The following is a 13,147-nucleotide window of genomic DNA, read 5'->3' as shown; positions in this document are numbered from 1 at the left end:
CTCAATGCCTTTACAGAAATCCCTCCAGCTTTTCCTTTTAGCAATGATTATTATTTTGCTGTAACCACGTTGGGCGTTTCTATACGCATTCCAATCGGCTGTTGATTTTTTCCTCCTTGCTTTGATGAAGAGTCTTCTTACCTCCAACCTGTGCTTCGAAAGCTCCTTGCTCCACCAGGGAGTTTTGGTTGTAGTGTATTTCGGTCTCTCCGAGTAATTTCTCTCATAGGCCTCTCTTATCGCGTCACTTACATACTGCGCCGCGTACTCAAGATTCCCTTCTGACTGAAATCTGTTTGGGGCTTTCTTCAGGATGGCTTCCAGGTCCATCCTATAGCCTTCCCAGTTTGTAGTCCTTGGTTTCGACCCAATTCTTTATTCACCATATGCAGGAGATTGTAGCGAATCTGTCTATGGTCGGAACTTGAGGGCTCTCCAGAGACCCTCCAGTTCCGCACCAGGTCCGCCACTTCCCCAGTACTAATGGTGATATCTAATACTTCTTGTCTTCTGCAGTCTATGAAGGTGGGTACCGTTCCTCTGTTTAGGATTATCAAGCTGGTGTCCATAATGAATTTGTGGAGGCTCTCTCCCTTCGGGTTTATATTCGAGCTCCCCCACCCCATGTGGTGGAAGTTTGCATCGCAGTCCAATAGGAGTTCAAGCCCCCTCTCCTTCGCATAGGACACCAGCTCTCTCACCCTTTTTGGTGGTGGTTCTTCTTGGGAGTCATAGGGCATGTAGACTAACCTTATGAATGAGTCCAAGTACCTGTCCTCATCGTAGTCCAGCCTTGTCCGTATAACCGTGATGTCTTCATCGCTGAGCTATGACATAAAAATGGCATTTAGTCCCTTAATTGCAATGCAGGTCCTAATTTTGTTCTGAGTGTCTGTTTTGTAAATAGTTCCACAGCCACTCAGACCCTTTATAGCGTTATTCAGGAGCCAAGTCTCCTGAATTATTGCTATTGCTTTCTGCATCACAGCTATGCTCCTGGCTAGAATCGCCGAGGCGCCTTTGCTGTGATGCAGATTAATTTGGACTATCGGTACCGCGAGCCCTGCCATTTTTAGGCCGACCCGCTCTCACCAGCAGTCACCCCCTCCTTACGTTCTTTGTCGAGCAACCTTATGGTTGCCTGACCTAGCCCGCAGAAGGGTTTAAAGTCACAAGTCTTCAGGGCCTCCAGTGAGTGATCGCCGATCAAAGCAGCGAAGTGGGCGCTTTACGCGTCCCTACTCCTGCTCCCCCTCACGACGACCCACTCCCTGGCGCCCAGACCCGCGTTTTGTCTGTCGAGGAACTTTATAGCTCCTCGGCAGCCAAATCAGGTTCCTCTACATGTACTACCACCCGACGGCGCTTGGGTAGCTCCTCAGCTGGTAGCACATGCAGAGTGGTGCTTCCGATTTTAATTTCGGTGGAAAGGCTTTTCAGCCAATCCACCGACTGTTGGTTTGTGCAGTAAAAAATAACTGCGCCATTCCTCTCCCAGGTGCCAGTGAAGGTGGGCGCTAGCCCATCCTCGGAAAGTTCGAGGATGTGCCTCCTGACCAGTGCCTCCCCCGAGAGGACTTTGTTTATATTTACATTATTGTTAGTCTCGTTTTCCATTTTGATCCCACGCGAACCGCGGACGCGCGATCTCACCCGGGCAGAGCGAATGCCCGGGGCTTGGCTCCGTACTCCTGGAGTTCGCCGGTATCCAGGAGGCACCGTTAGCGGCGCAGCTCCCCCTGCGCCATGCAGCTCCAGGCACGGTAGCTTACACCTAGCTTGGGGGGTTCCTCTTAGTTGGTCGCCCATGTGCCTCCTCCTGAGCGGGAGGACCCCGTTAGCGTCCGTAAGCCCCACCACCCGCCCCGGCACGGGAGCCCGCAGCCCCCGAGAACGCCAGGCGTACCTGGATGTAGTCAAATATTCCCCCCGTCGGTTTTTCTACCTCGAGGCCCCGTACCTGCCTTTGCAGGTCGAATGTGGGTCTTGTGTCATATTACCACGGGGAGTGCGGACCACGGGCACTCCAGGAGTCCCGCGACCCCCCGCCCCGCGACTTCAAGGAAGGAACCCTTTCGGAGGGGTTTTATTGATATAAATATACATATATATTTTTGTTTCGTAATTTTTATATTGTATCTAATTTTTAATATAAAGTTAACCTGAAGCACATTCGAACGCGTGCGCTCATACTCACTCACGTGAGAGGCAAGGGGACTCACGTAAATCAAGTACTCCAATGGGATAAAATCTCCGTCACGTTACATCTTTCATTCTAGATAATGCTAAGTCAAATGCATGCATAGTCAATCTGGTACTGATTAATCATCAAACATAATCAGTCGAGTTAATAGAAACAAATAGAAACAAGAACAGGGTACGGGACTTTGGACAGGGTAACCTTGACTCTCTTTCCCCTACTCCATACACGTACGTATGCACGTATGCAAACAAGAGAGGAAAATCCGACTAAGTAACCTCTACGTGGTATACATTGCATAACTTTAAAAAATAATTTTTGCAAGAGTTGTAACAATGCCCCCCTAAAAATGCATCGTTCCGACGTGATGCTAACAAGAGCAGGGGCAAGGCGCCTGTTCATACATTAAAATTAATTCGCAGGTACAGCAGCCGCCGTTAAAACCGCCAGTCTCGCCGGAAAATGCCGACCGTCGTCGGGAACCGCCGATCGGAAATCTTCTCCCATGAGAAACCGATCGGCGGAAAATACAGCGACCGACCGAAGTATTACGAGCGAGACTGGCGGTCTAGTATAAAATATCGCGACGTCGAGCCGCGCGTGGCATTTTTCGCTCTATCGTTCTCATCCCGACACATCCGCTCACCAAATCCTAGTTCACGCTCCGACACCGATCCGAAGACTCGCTCGTCCGACGAACCTGAGGGGTAGGGTGTACCCTGCCTCTGCCGGGCGTTCCCGGCCGCCGGACAACCGTTGCCAATATTAATCCCATCTTCCGCACCTTCTTTTCCGCATCCTGAAATTCCCGTCCTGGTACTTGGCATTCGAAAAGAAGTAGGGCGCTCCCTGCCTCTGTCGGACGTTCCCAGCAGTCAAGCACCAGCTCCGCTTTCCTTCCAATTAATATTTTTGTTTTACGCGTCGCGCCGCGAAACCACACTTGCTTGCGTATACCCGCGTTCCGCAATGTTGCAAATCACCGACATAACACGCGACCGTTTGTACATATCCCGCGCGATTAGAATTAAGTCTCGTTGCATTGTCCGCGTCTGTATTGCGATTGTACATATTTCTGTTGTTCGCGTTCGCCTATTTCTTCGTTCGTATCGCCGTGATTCGCGTCCGTTTCTCTGTATATTTTTTCTATTATATTTTTATATGTTATATTTGCTTGTGGTATTATATTATTTTCGTTTTTTTTCTTTGGTGTAATAAACTGTGTTCGTCGTCAAACTATTACTTTCACATTTTTTTTTTTTTTTTGCGATTTCCGAACTATCCCATATTTTCGCAACACCGATCCGACGCGAATACTCCTCCCGCCGAACCTTTTTTATACGCATACCCGACGAGCTAGTCCGAGTATAAAAATCAGGTAGTTACAGAGTTATTCAGTCTGTTTCATTTTTGTTGGGCCACTCTGTATGAACTAGAGCAAGTCAATAAGTTCTTATAAAATCTGTCAGAGAACACTCGCAGTGTCATGTCACATTACTTTTTGACAAGTAGCATTTTTCAGCTGATTACTGTCAAATTTTGAGTGGAATTCATCGAGAGATTTTATTTCTGTAGATAACTAAAGAGAATAACCTTGGTATTTTTTGGAAAATAGAAAAAAACGAATTTTGTGCAGTGATCAAACGTCTACATATGAAAGGTTTAACGCCGAAAAAAATGCTGATGCTGAATTGGATAATTTTCGTACCACATCTGCACCAACGTGTGCGACTGTATACACAATTGGGTGAATGAATTTAAACGTAGTCGTACATCCCATGTGATGCAACTCGTTCGGGACGTCCAATTGAGGCTGCTACGCCAGAAATCATCGATAAAGTCCATTTAACTAATGGACAAGTGAAAGTGCGCGAGCTTGTTGAGGCCACAAGCATATTACATGGCACAGTGATTTCAATTTTGCACGAACAATTGGGTATGAAAAAGCTATCGGCCGCGTTTGCTCACTGTGGACCATAAGCGCAACCGTGTGACGGTTACAAAACAATGTTTGGAGATGTTTTAATGTAATCCAGATGAATTTCTGCGTCGATTCATTACTGTGGATGAAACATGGATCCATTATTTCACACCAGAGACGAAGGAACAGTCAAAACAATGGACTTCACCGGGTGAATCAGCTCCGAAGAAGGCCTTGAAGTCGGCCGGAAAGGTGATGGCCACAGTTTTTTGGGATGCACGCGATATAATTCATATCGATTACCTTCCGTCGAAGCAAACGATCAATGGCAGCCTTATTGGACCGTTTCAACACTTTAAAGAAAAAATGTCCCTATTTGTCGAAGAAGAAAGTGCTCTTCCATCAAGACAATGCACGGGTTCATACGTGCCCGGTACCGATGGCCAAATTCAACGAATTCTGTTACGAATTGCTTCCCCATCCAACATATTCGCCAGATTTAGTCCTCTGTGACTATTTCCTGTTGCTAAACCTGAAGAAATGGTTCGCAGGAAAGAGATTCCAGAGAACAACTCATCGCTGAAGCTGAGGCCTATTTTGAAGGGTTGGACAAATCATATTATTAAGACGGCTTGAAAAAGTTGGAGAATCGTTGGATCAAGTGTATCGAGCTTAAAGGAGAAATAAAAATGAATCGATAAAAAAAATGTGTTTTACTGTTTTTCTAAAAACTTATTGACTTGTCCTCGTATATATGATATAAGCGAATGATCTTATTTTTTATATAGATGAAATTCCAGAACCCAATGACGGAAGTCATCAACAAAGCTCTGGATTTGATGGCAAGCGAAAATTTTACACACAATAGCATCTTGCCAATACCACCGGGTTTCAATATGTGTACAGAAGATATCACTTCATTAGGAATTAGACGAGACGTCTTCGGGAGCATATACTTCGTAATCTCTACTGCTATTCCATGTGAGTACACAGATGAGTAAATATTTACTGTCGTATGACATTACAAGAAATTTTTCTTTATATAATTTTTTTTATAACGCTCAAACATGCATACAAATTCTTCCATTTTTATGTTGCTATACATAAATCCAGGGTTGGCACCAATACCTCATAACCCTTTACCGTTACTGTTCTTTTTCCTAAAAAATAACTCGTTACCGTTACTCGTCATTGATTTACAAAAGTAACTCGTTACCGTTACTCAAAATATAAGAATCGTGGTAAATATATAGATTAGGGGAGTCCCCCCCGATGATCTTGACCTTGACATATGTTGTCAAGGTCATGACCCTGAGTAACCTCCCGCAGGTTTTAGGTGGCGGTCACTGTCCGTTAAAAAGTTATTAACAACAAAAGTTTCAAAATTAACGTATAATTTCTGCCATATATGTATTATAACAAGTACTATTTTACATCTCCTTCTGTTTAGAAACGTTAAACTTTCCACGCGAAGTAACTCTCACCTCCCCCAACCCCCTGCGAAGGGGCACACGGATGTGTGTGTGTGTGTGTGTGTGTGTGTGTGTGTGTGGGTGGGTGTGTGCGTGCGTGAGTGTGTGCGTGTGCGTGTGTGCGTGTGCGTGCGTGCGTGCGTGCGTGCGTGTGTGTGTGTGTGTGTGTGTGTGTGTGTGTGAGAAATATCAAGTAATAGACTCAAAATCGTTATATAACGATTATGAGTCTATTACTGGTTGGGGGAGGTGAGAGTTACTTCGCGTGGAAAGTTTAACGTTTCTAAACAGAAGGAGATGTAAAATAGTACTTGTTATAATACATATATGGCAGAAATTATACGTTCATAAGTATAATTTCCGAGAAATGGTACGTTAATTTTGAAACTTTTTTTGTTAATAATTTTTTAACGGACAGTGACCGCCACCTAAAACCTGCGGGAGGTTACTCAGGGTCATGACCTTGACAACATGTCAAAGTCAAGATCATCGGGGGGCTCCCCTAATCTATATATTTACCCGAATCGTTACTTTTTTCTTAACACTGATTGATTATGTGCAGATTTTTTGATAAATGTAAAAAAAATATCAAAATTCTATTTTTTAGTGGAGGTATAGGTAAATATCTAGAATAACGGAAGCAGCTCTGATCCTCTTGACCTTGACATATTATATGTTGTCAAGGTCATGACCCTGAGCATCCTCCAACAAGTTTTAGCCGTCCCTTGTCCTTCGTTAAAAAGTTATTAACAAAAATGTTCTAATAATAATGTATAATACTATTTCTGCTATACATATACGATATTAAGTATTATTCTACACCCCTTCTCCCTGTATAGAAATGTTAAACTTCCCACGCGAAGGAACTCTCACTCCCCTCCCACCTGCAAGAGACGCATAACTTCTATGATTGTATTGTTGCACGTAGGTTTCAATTTTCCATGCGAAGCGAGAGCTATCTCACACCAACAAATGGGTTAGGTTAGGTTATTTTTAACAGTAGTGGAGCCCTCCGCAGGGGAGGTGGAACCTACTGCCATAATTACCCAATAACGACATAGGATTACATTTAATATATAAAAGTGTGTGCGTGTAGATACAGCAGATTTCGTCCCTCCCTTGGGGGGGAGCTCCACTACTATTAAAAATAACCCATCCTATTTGTTGGTGTAAGGTAGCTCTCGCTTCGCGTGGGTAATCGTAAACTGCTATGTTTACGAAAATTATGCATAGAATTTTTGTGACGACTTTCACACGAAGCTTAATACTTCTTTCGCCCTATAAAGGGATGTATGACTTATTTCTTTCTCTGTTCATGACATTCCTAATGTACTATTTCATATGATTACATTGTTCATTACATTGTTTGTTTTGGTAGGTATCATGTTTGTATTTACAAATTTTGGTCGCACAGTCTTACCTAGTTCTTCAAATAGCAAGCATTCAGTTGCTACTTCTCATTCTGAATATATTTGTACAATTGATAGTGTATATTATAGATAGTGTAAATTATATTGTAGCGCCCGCGCGACCGATTCGCGAGCCCGAGCGAACGCGCGTCCTCGCAACGCGGGAAATCAAGACTCATAATCAGATTTTCACAGGAACTCTCTCTTTATTAAGGAATGTACGAGACGCGAGAGATAGAAGGAGCTGACGTGACGTCCGATCGAAGCGACGGTCAGTCCAAAACTTGATGATTAATAAAAGACAGCGTCGTCTTGACAACGCGTTCCTCTGTCGAAATCCGAAGCGAAGACGATCCAACGGGCGTCGGCACGGAACGGGTATAACACTGCCCCTCCTCTTCCTCAGATTGTCGTCCCGACAATCAAATTCCTCAGTGGATTGGTTCCTTTTGCGCTCCTGATCGGTCTCCTGCTCTACCCTGAGCTCCTGCTGCAGATTACCGAGCACCGATCCTTCTTGCGCCAGAAGTTTTCCAAGTCGGACCCCTCTCGACCCTTTCTCGGAGATGGCCAGTCCCCTCGGTGTCGAATCTCAGGCGTCCTTCTCGGCTTCTCTTCGGAGTCCACTTGACTCTTCTCTTGAGCCTTGCGTATTTCTTTCTTCTTTCTTCAGACAAGGGTAGGGGATTGATTTTTCTATGGTATCTTTGTTCCGTAGGACTTCCCCAAATCCCCGCCTCGGCATTTACCCACCATCCCGCGGAAAAACCACAGACCAAAAACCGCGGGAGAGGCGGCCTTCTTTAAAAAAAGATACGCAGCTCTTCGAGTCCTTTCCCGGAATGTCTTCTCAAAACATCCGCCGACCCTTACCAAATCTATGCCGGTTCTCCGTCGAATTCGTACAGGAACGGTCGTAAAACCTCGTCACAACTTCTACTCGCATTCGAACTCTGAAACTCAAATAAACATTAACACGCAGGTTTCTAAACTAGCTTAAGAGTAACACATTATTATTTATTTTTTTTCAAGTGGACCCCAAAGTTTCAAATTGTTTCCTTTATTTCGGAAACCGTCTTTCTAAATAAGGAGCTAGCCTATCAGAATGTACAATTTTATTTTTACGTTGGTTCGACTTGCGAATACAATACACAACATCACCGAGTTTCTTAACAACATAATAAGGGCCCTCCCAATTACATTGTAATTTAGGAGCCTTCCCTTTCGTTCTTAAAGGATTATAAAACCAAATTTGCTGTCTCTCCTCAAAATAGATCTGTCTGGCTTTTTGATCATACCAGGTCTTAGTTAAAAAAGATTTAATATCTACTTTCTTCCTCACTCCCTCGTATAAGTCTTCTAGTTTCTTTTTAACTTTACCTAAATAGCCCACAAAAGAATTCTCTTCCGGGACCTTAGGTGGATTTCCGCGTAATAAATCTATTGGCAACCTAAGATCCTGAGTAAGATAGAGTTCCGCCGGAGTTAGTCGCCTCGTGCTTAGAAGTTCTATATGCCAACAGGAAAAGTAGGATCCACCGATCCCAGTCTTTCTGACTTTCAGAGACAAATTTCGCCAAATAGTCTAGAATCGTTCGATGTTGACGTTCTACTTGTCCATCCGATTGTGGATGAAGAGCAGTCGTTTTTGTTTTCTTGATTCCTAACATGTGTGATAGCTCGCGGAAAATCCTCGATTCGAAGTTTCTCCCTTGATCGGTGTGAACCTCTAAAGGAACTCCGTGCCTAGAAACGATTTAACTCAAAAACGTTTCCGCAATGGTTTTAGACCTAATATTCTTTAAAGGAAAAGCTTTCACCCATTTAGTGAAGCAATCAACAACGACTAATAAATACTTGTTTTCGGAAGAAAACACAGGTAATGGTCCGAGAATGTCCATTTGGACCCTTTCGAATGGAGCGCCGACGTTATATATTTGTAAAGGAGATTTTCTCTTTCCAGACGGGCCTTTTCTTGCTATACAAGTTTTGCAAGTTCTGCACCATTCCTCGACATCTTGCTTACACGTCGCTCAGTAAAATCATTTTCGAACTTTGTCCAAAGTCTTGTTGATGCCAAAATGTCCTCCAGTAGGAGAATTATGTGCCTCTTCTAAAATTTGTTCAACATGTCCTCTAGGAACAATTAATTGAAAAACAGTTCTCCTCAGGCTAGGAGCTTCCCATCGCTTAAAAAGGACACCATCTCTTGCTATAAGTGAATCCCAATAAGACCAATAAACTTTAGACGATGCATCCCTTGCTGATATTTCCTGCTACAGAGGGCGTTCGTCTCATGCCTCCTTTTTAGAAAGAAACAAAGAAATACTTGGATCTTCTAGCTGTCTTCTACGCCAGTCTTCAGAATTCTTTTCACACAGAACTATACGTCTAACAGAATCTTCCTGTTTAATAGCAGCTTTCAGTCCTATTTTTGTACAATAATTACATTGTTCTTCGGCACACGGACGTCTTGATAATCCGTCTGCGTTTTTATGAGAGAGACCTTTGCGATAAGTTATTACAAAGTCATATTGTTGCAACCTCTCCACCCAACGCGCTAACTGGCCCTCTAAATCTTTAAAGAACATAATCCAACTTAATGAAACATGACCTGTACGAATTAAGAATTTCCGTCCATATAAATAATGATGAAAAGCTTTTTTGTACAATAGATTGTACAATAGCTAAAAGTTCGCGTCGCGTGACGCAATAGTTCCTTTCGGCTTTATTCAAAATCTGACTAAAATACGCAATGACTTTTTCTTTACCACCTTGCTTTTGCGAAAGAACCGCTCCAATTCCCTGGTTTGACGCGTCTGTAACAAGGATAAATTCCCCTTCTAAATTAGGAAAGACGAGGATTGGTGAAGAGATCAGAATTCGTTTTAAAACGAACTCTGATGCTCCTTTTCCCAAACAAACTTAGTTTGGTTTTCGGTCAAAGCATATAATGGTTTTGCTAAAGAAGAAAACCCTTTCACGAATTTGCGATAATAGGAGCAAAATCCCAAAAAAACTTCTTAAATGCTTTTTATTTTGAGGAATAGGCCAATCTCTTACAGCAGATATTTTTTCCGGATCAGTAGAAATGCCCTTCGCGGAAATCACATGATCCAAATATTTAATTTCTTTACTGAAAAAGACACACTTCTTTGGGTTTATTTTTAAATTCACTTCTCTAAGACGAAAGAAAATCTTATTTAAATTGGTTAACATTTCTTCGAAACTTTTTCCGAAAATGATTACATCATCGAGATATACTAGGCAAATCTTAAAAAGAAACTCCTTTAAAATCTGCTCCATCACACGCTCAAATGTAGCGGGAGCATTACTCAGACCGAAAGGCATTACAGTAAACTGCCACAAACCATTTCCCACTGAAAAAGCCGTTTTTTCTTTATCCTGCAAGCGAATTTTAATTTGCCAGTACCCGCTTTTCAAGTCAAGAGTAGTAAACCAAATGTTACCTGCTAGATGATCGAAGATGTCGTTAATTCTGGGTAAAGGATAAGAATCTTTTATTGTGATAGCATTCACCTTGCTTGATATAGTCCACACAAAATCTTATAGTACCGTCCTTTTTTGACCAAAACTACCGGCGAAGACCAAGGACTGTTGGATTCCTCTATTACATTCTGGTCTTTCATTTCCTCAATAATTTTATTTACCTCCCCTCTCATCTGTAAAGGAATACGACGAGGAGCCTGTTTGACATTAATAACATGTTCTCCGACTTTACAATTTCCCGCGATAACATTGTCAGAAAATACACCGCGAAAATTATTTAAGAAAGTGGCAAAGTCTCTTTTTTCAAACTCATTTAAATATTGAAAGCCTTTTTCAAAAAGAATTGCCACGTTAGATGAAACAATATTAGTTATGACATTCTCAACACGAGAACATTTGGCGATGGTTCTAATCTCGGAAACTGGACTCAAAAAAGTTGAATCAAAAACATTTTGCAAATTAATCTAAGAAAATCGGCTCCCAAAATACAATCTTCATTTATTTCAGCGATAAATATTGAAATTCTCAAAGAATACTTCGCAAGTCGAACTTTTACAAAAGTTTTATATTTGATTAAAACTTGCTCCCCCGTGGGATATCTAATATTACAATTACATAATTATTTTTGTAATTTTATTAATTCCGCAAAATTACTATTAACAATAGAAATATCGAAGCCTGTATCTATTTTAAAAGTACAAGGTTTGCCATTTATTTCTCCCTTGTAACAAAATCCACAAACAATGTTTTTATTATTATTTTCTCTGAAAGAATATTGATTAGTACAAGAATCATTAAATAAAGAATGGTCAATCACACAAAAATCATCTTTATTTTCAACTTTATTAATGCTGGAAAAATAATCATTATTAGTGAAAATATCAGAAGAAACATTATTTTAACAACACAAAAACATTGTTTAACAAGATCCGAATTTTTCGGGGCATCTCTTTTCGTAGTCGAACTTACCCCGCTAAGCTCGACTATGCCTCGTTTTCCGTTTCCATCGTGCCAGGGCATTCAGAGCGAAAGTGACCCTCCTTGCCACATTCCCAACATTCCTTTTTTTAAACAAATTTTGAACTATTTTTATTTTTCAAAAATTTTTCATGTTTATTAAATTTTACTTCTTTCTCATTATTATTAATTCCTTTCTTATTATTTCCGTTTTGATTTTTCACTTTACCAAAATTTTCCTCTCGTTTTCTTTGTCCACTAAAATTATTTCCCTCCTTGCGATTAAAACTATTTTCTTGAATTAATTTAACAGCTTTAGCCCTCTTAATAGAGACTCTTAAAGATGAAATTCCTTCCATCTGTAAAGCTATTTTCAAATATCCTTCTGACAAGGCAGAAATAAATTGCACACAAGCCACTTTATCGCGTACCAAATCAGAATATTCCGGATATGCTAATTGCGCTAACCTCTCGATATCCGAACCGAAAGAAGCCACAGATTCTCTGAACTTTTGTCGTCTATTTGTGAACTGCGTGTAATAATTCTGAAGTGAATGCGCTTCTCCGAACCACGATTTCAATTTAGCTTTCAATTCCGCGAAACTAAAATTTTCCAGATTTTGCACACTTTCTAATACCGCGCGCGCTTTTCGCCTTAAGCATGAAACGAAAACAGCGGTCTTTGTCTCTGCGTCCTAACGATTCACACGAGCAATTAAATCAAACTGCGCGAAAAATTCACGCAGTGGAACATTTCCGCCGTAAGTATCTAGTTTTAATTTAATACCGACACTCCCGATCGAATTAATTGTAGCAGCGTCACAACGTTCGACCACATTCGCGATAGAATCTGCCACTCTCGGATCGGACTCGACACAGCTATTCACACTCGCGGCGGGAATCGCATGAACGAACGCGGAAGACTCATAGCGATTTACGCCACTCGCGGAAAAAGCAAGCTCATTTCGTGCGGAAGTATTGGTAAAATTATTGGAATGACTTAGCTGTGTAGAACGAAGTTTCTCTCGCAGTTGTCGAATCTCTATGTCTCGTTGTTGTAGAGACGTCGCGTACTCCTCTTGCCTCTGACCGCTGCTCTCTCCGCATTTGCTGCACCTCCTGCAGCACTGCTCGCAAAACATCAGCCGTCGGAGCCGAGGACAATCCCTCCGTCGTACACGTCACAGACGACGGACCCTCCTCTAAGATGATCAGTCTCCTCTTACGCGAAGTAGGTCGCAGAGAATAAGACATCACCACGGATGTATAAACTCGTCTAACTTGGACGCCGGAACCACTCACAATCATTCACACGGACGAGCCCCCAAAATGTAGCGCCCGCGCGACCGATTCGCGAGCCCGAGCGAACGCGCGTCCTCGCAACGCGGGAAATTAAGACTCACAATCAGATTTTCACAGGAACACAACTCTCTCTTTATTAAGGAATGTACGAGACGCGAGAGATAGAAGGAGCTGACGTGACGTCCAATCGAAGCGACGGTTAGTCCAAAACTTGATGATTAATAAAAGACAGCGTCGTCTTGACAACGCGTTCCTCTGTCGAAATCCGAAGCGAAGACGATCCAACGGGCGTCGGCACGGAACGGGCATAACAATATTACCCAGTGAACATGAATGTCTAACAGACAATCCGAAAGACGTCTTAAAAAAGACGACT

The sequence above is a fragment of the Cyphomyrmex costatus genome, unplaced genomic scaffold (genome assembly GCF_001594065.2).
Source record: "Cyphomyrmex costatus isolate MS0001 unplaced genomic scaffold, Ccosl1.0 scaffold1244, whole genome shotgun sequence".
Taxonomy (NCBI): Eukaryota; Metazoa; Arthropoda; class Insecta; order Hymenoptera; family Formicidae; genus Cyphomyrmex; species Cyphomyrmex costatus.
This window is presented reverse-complemented; position numbering follows the sequence as displayed.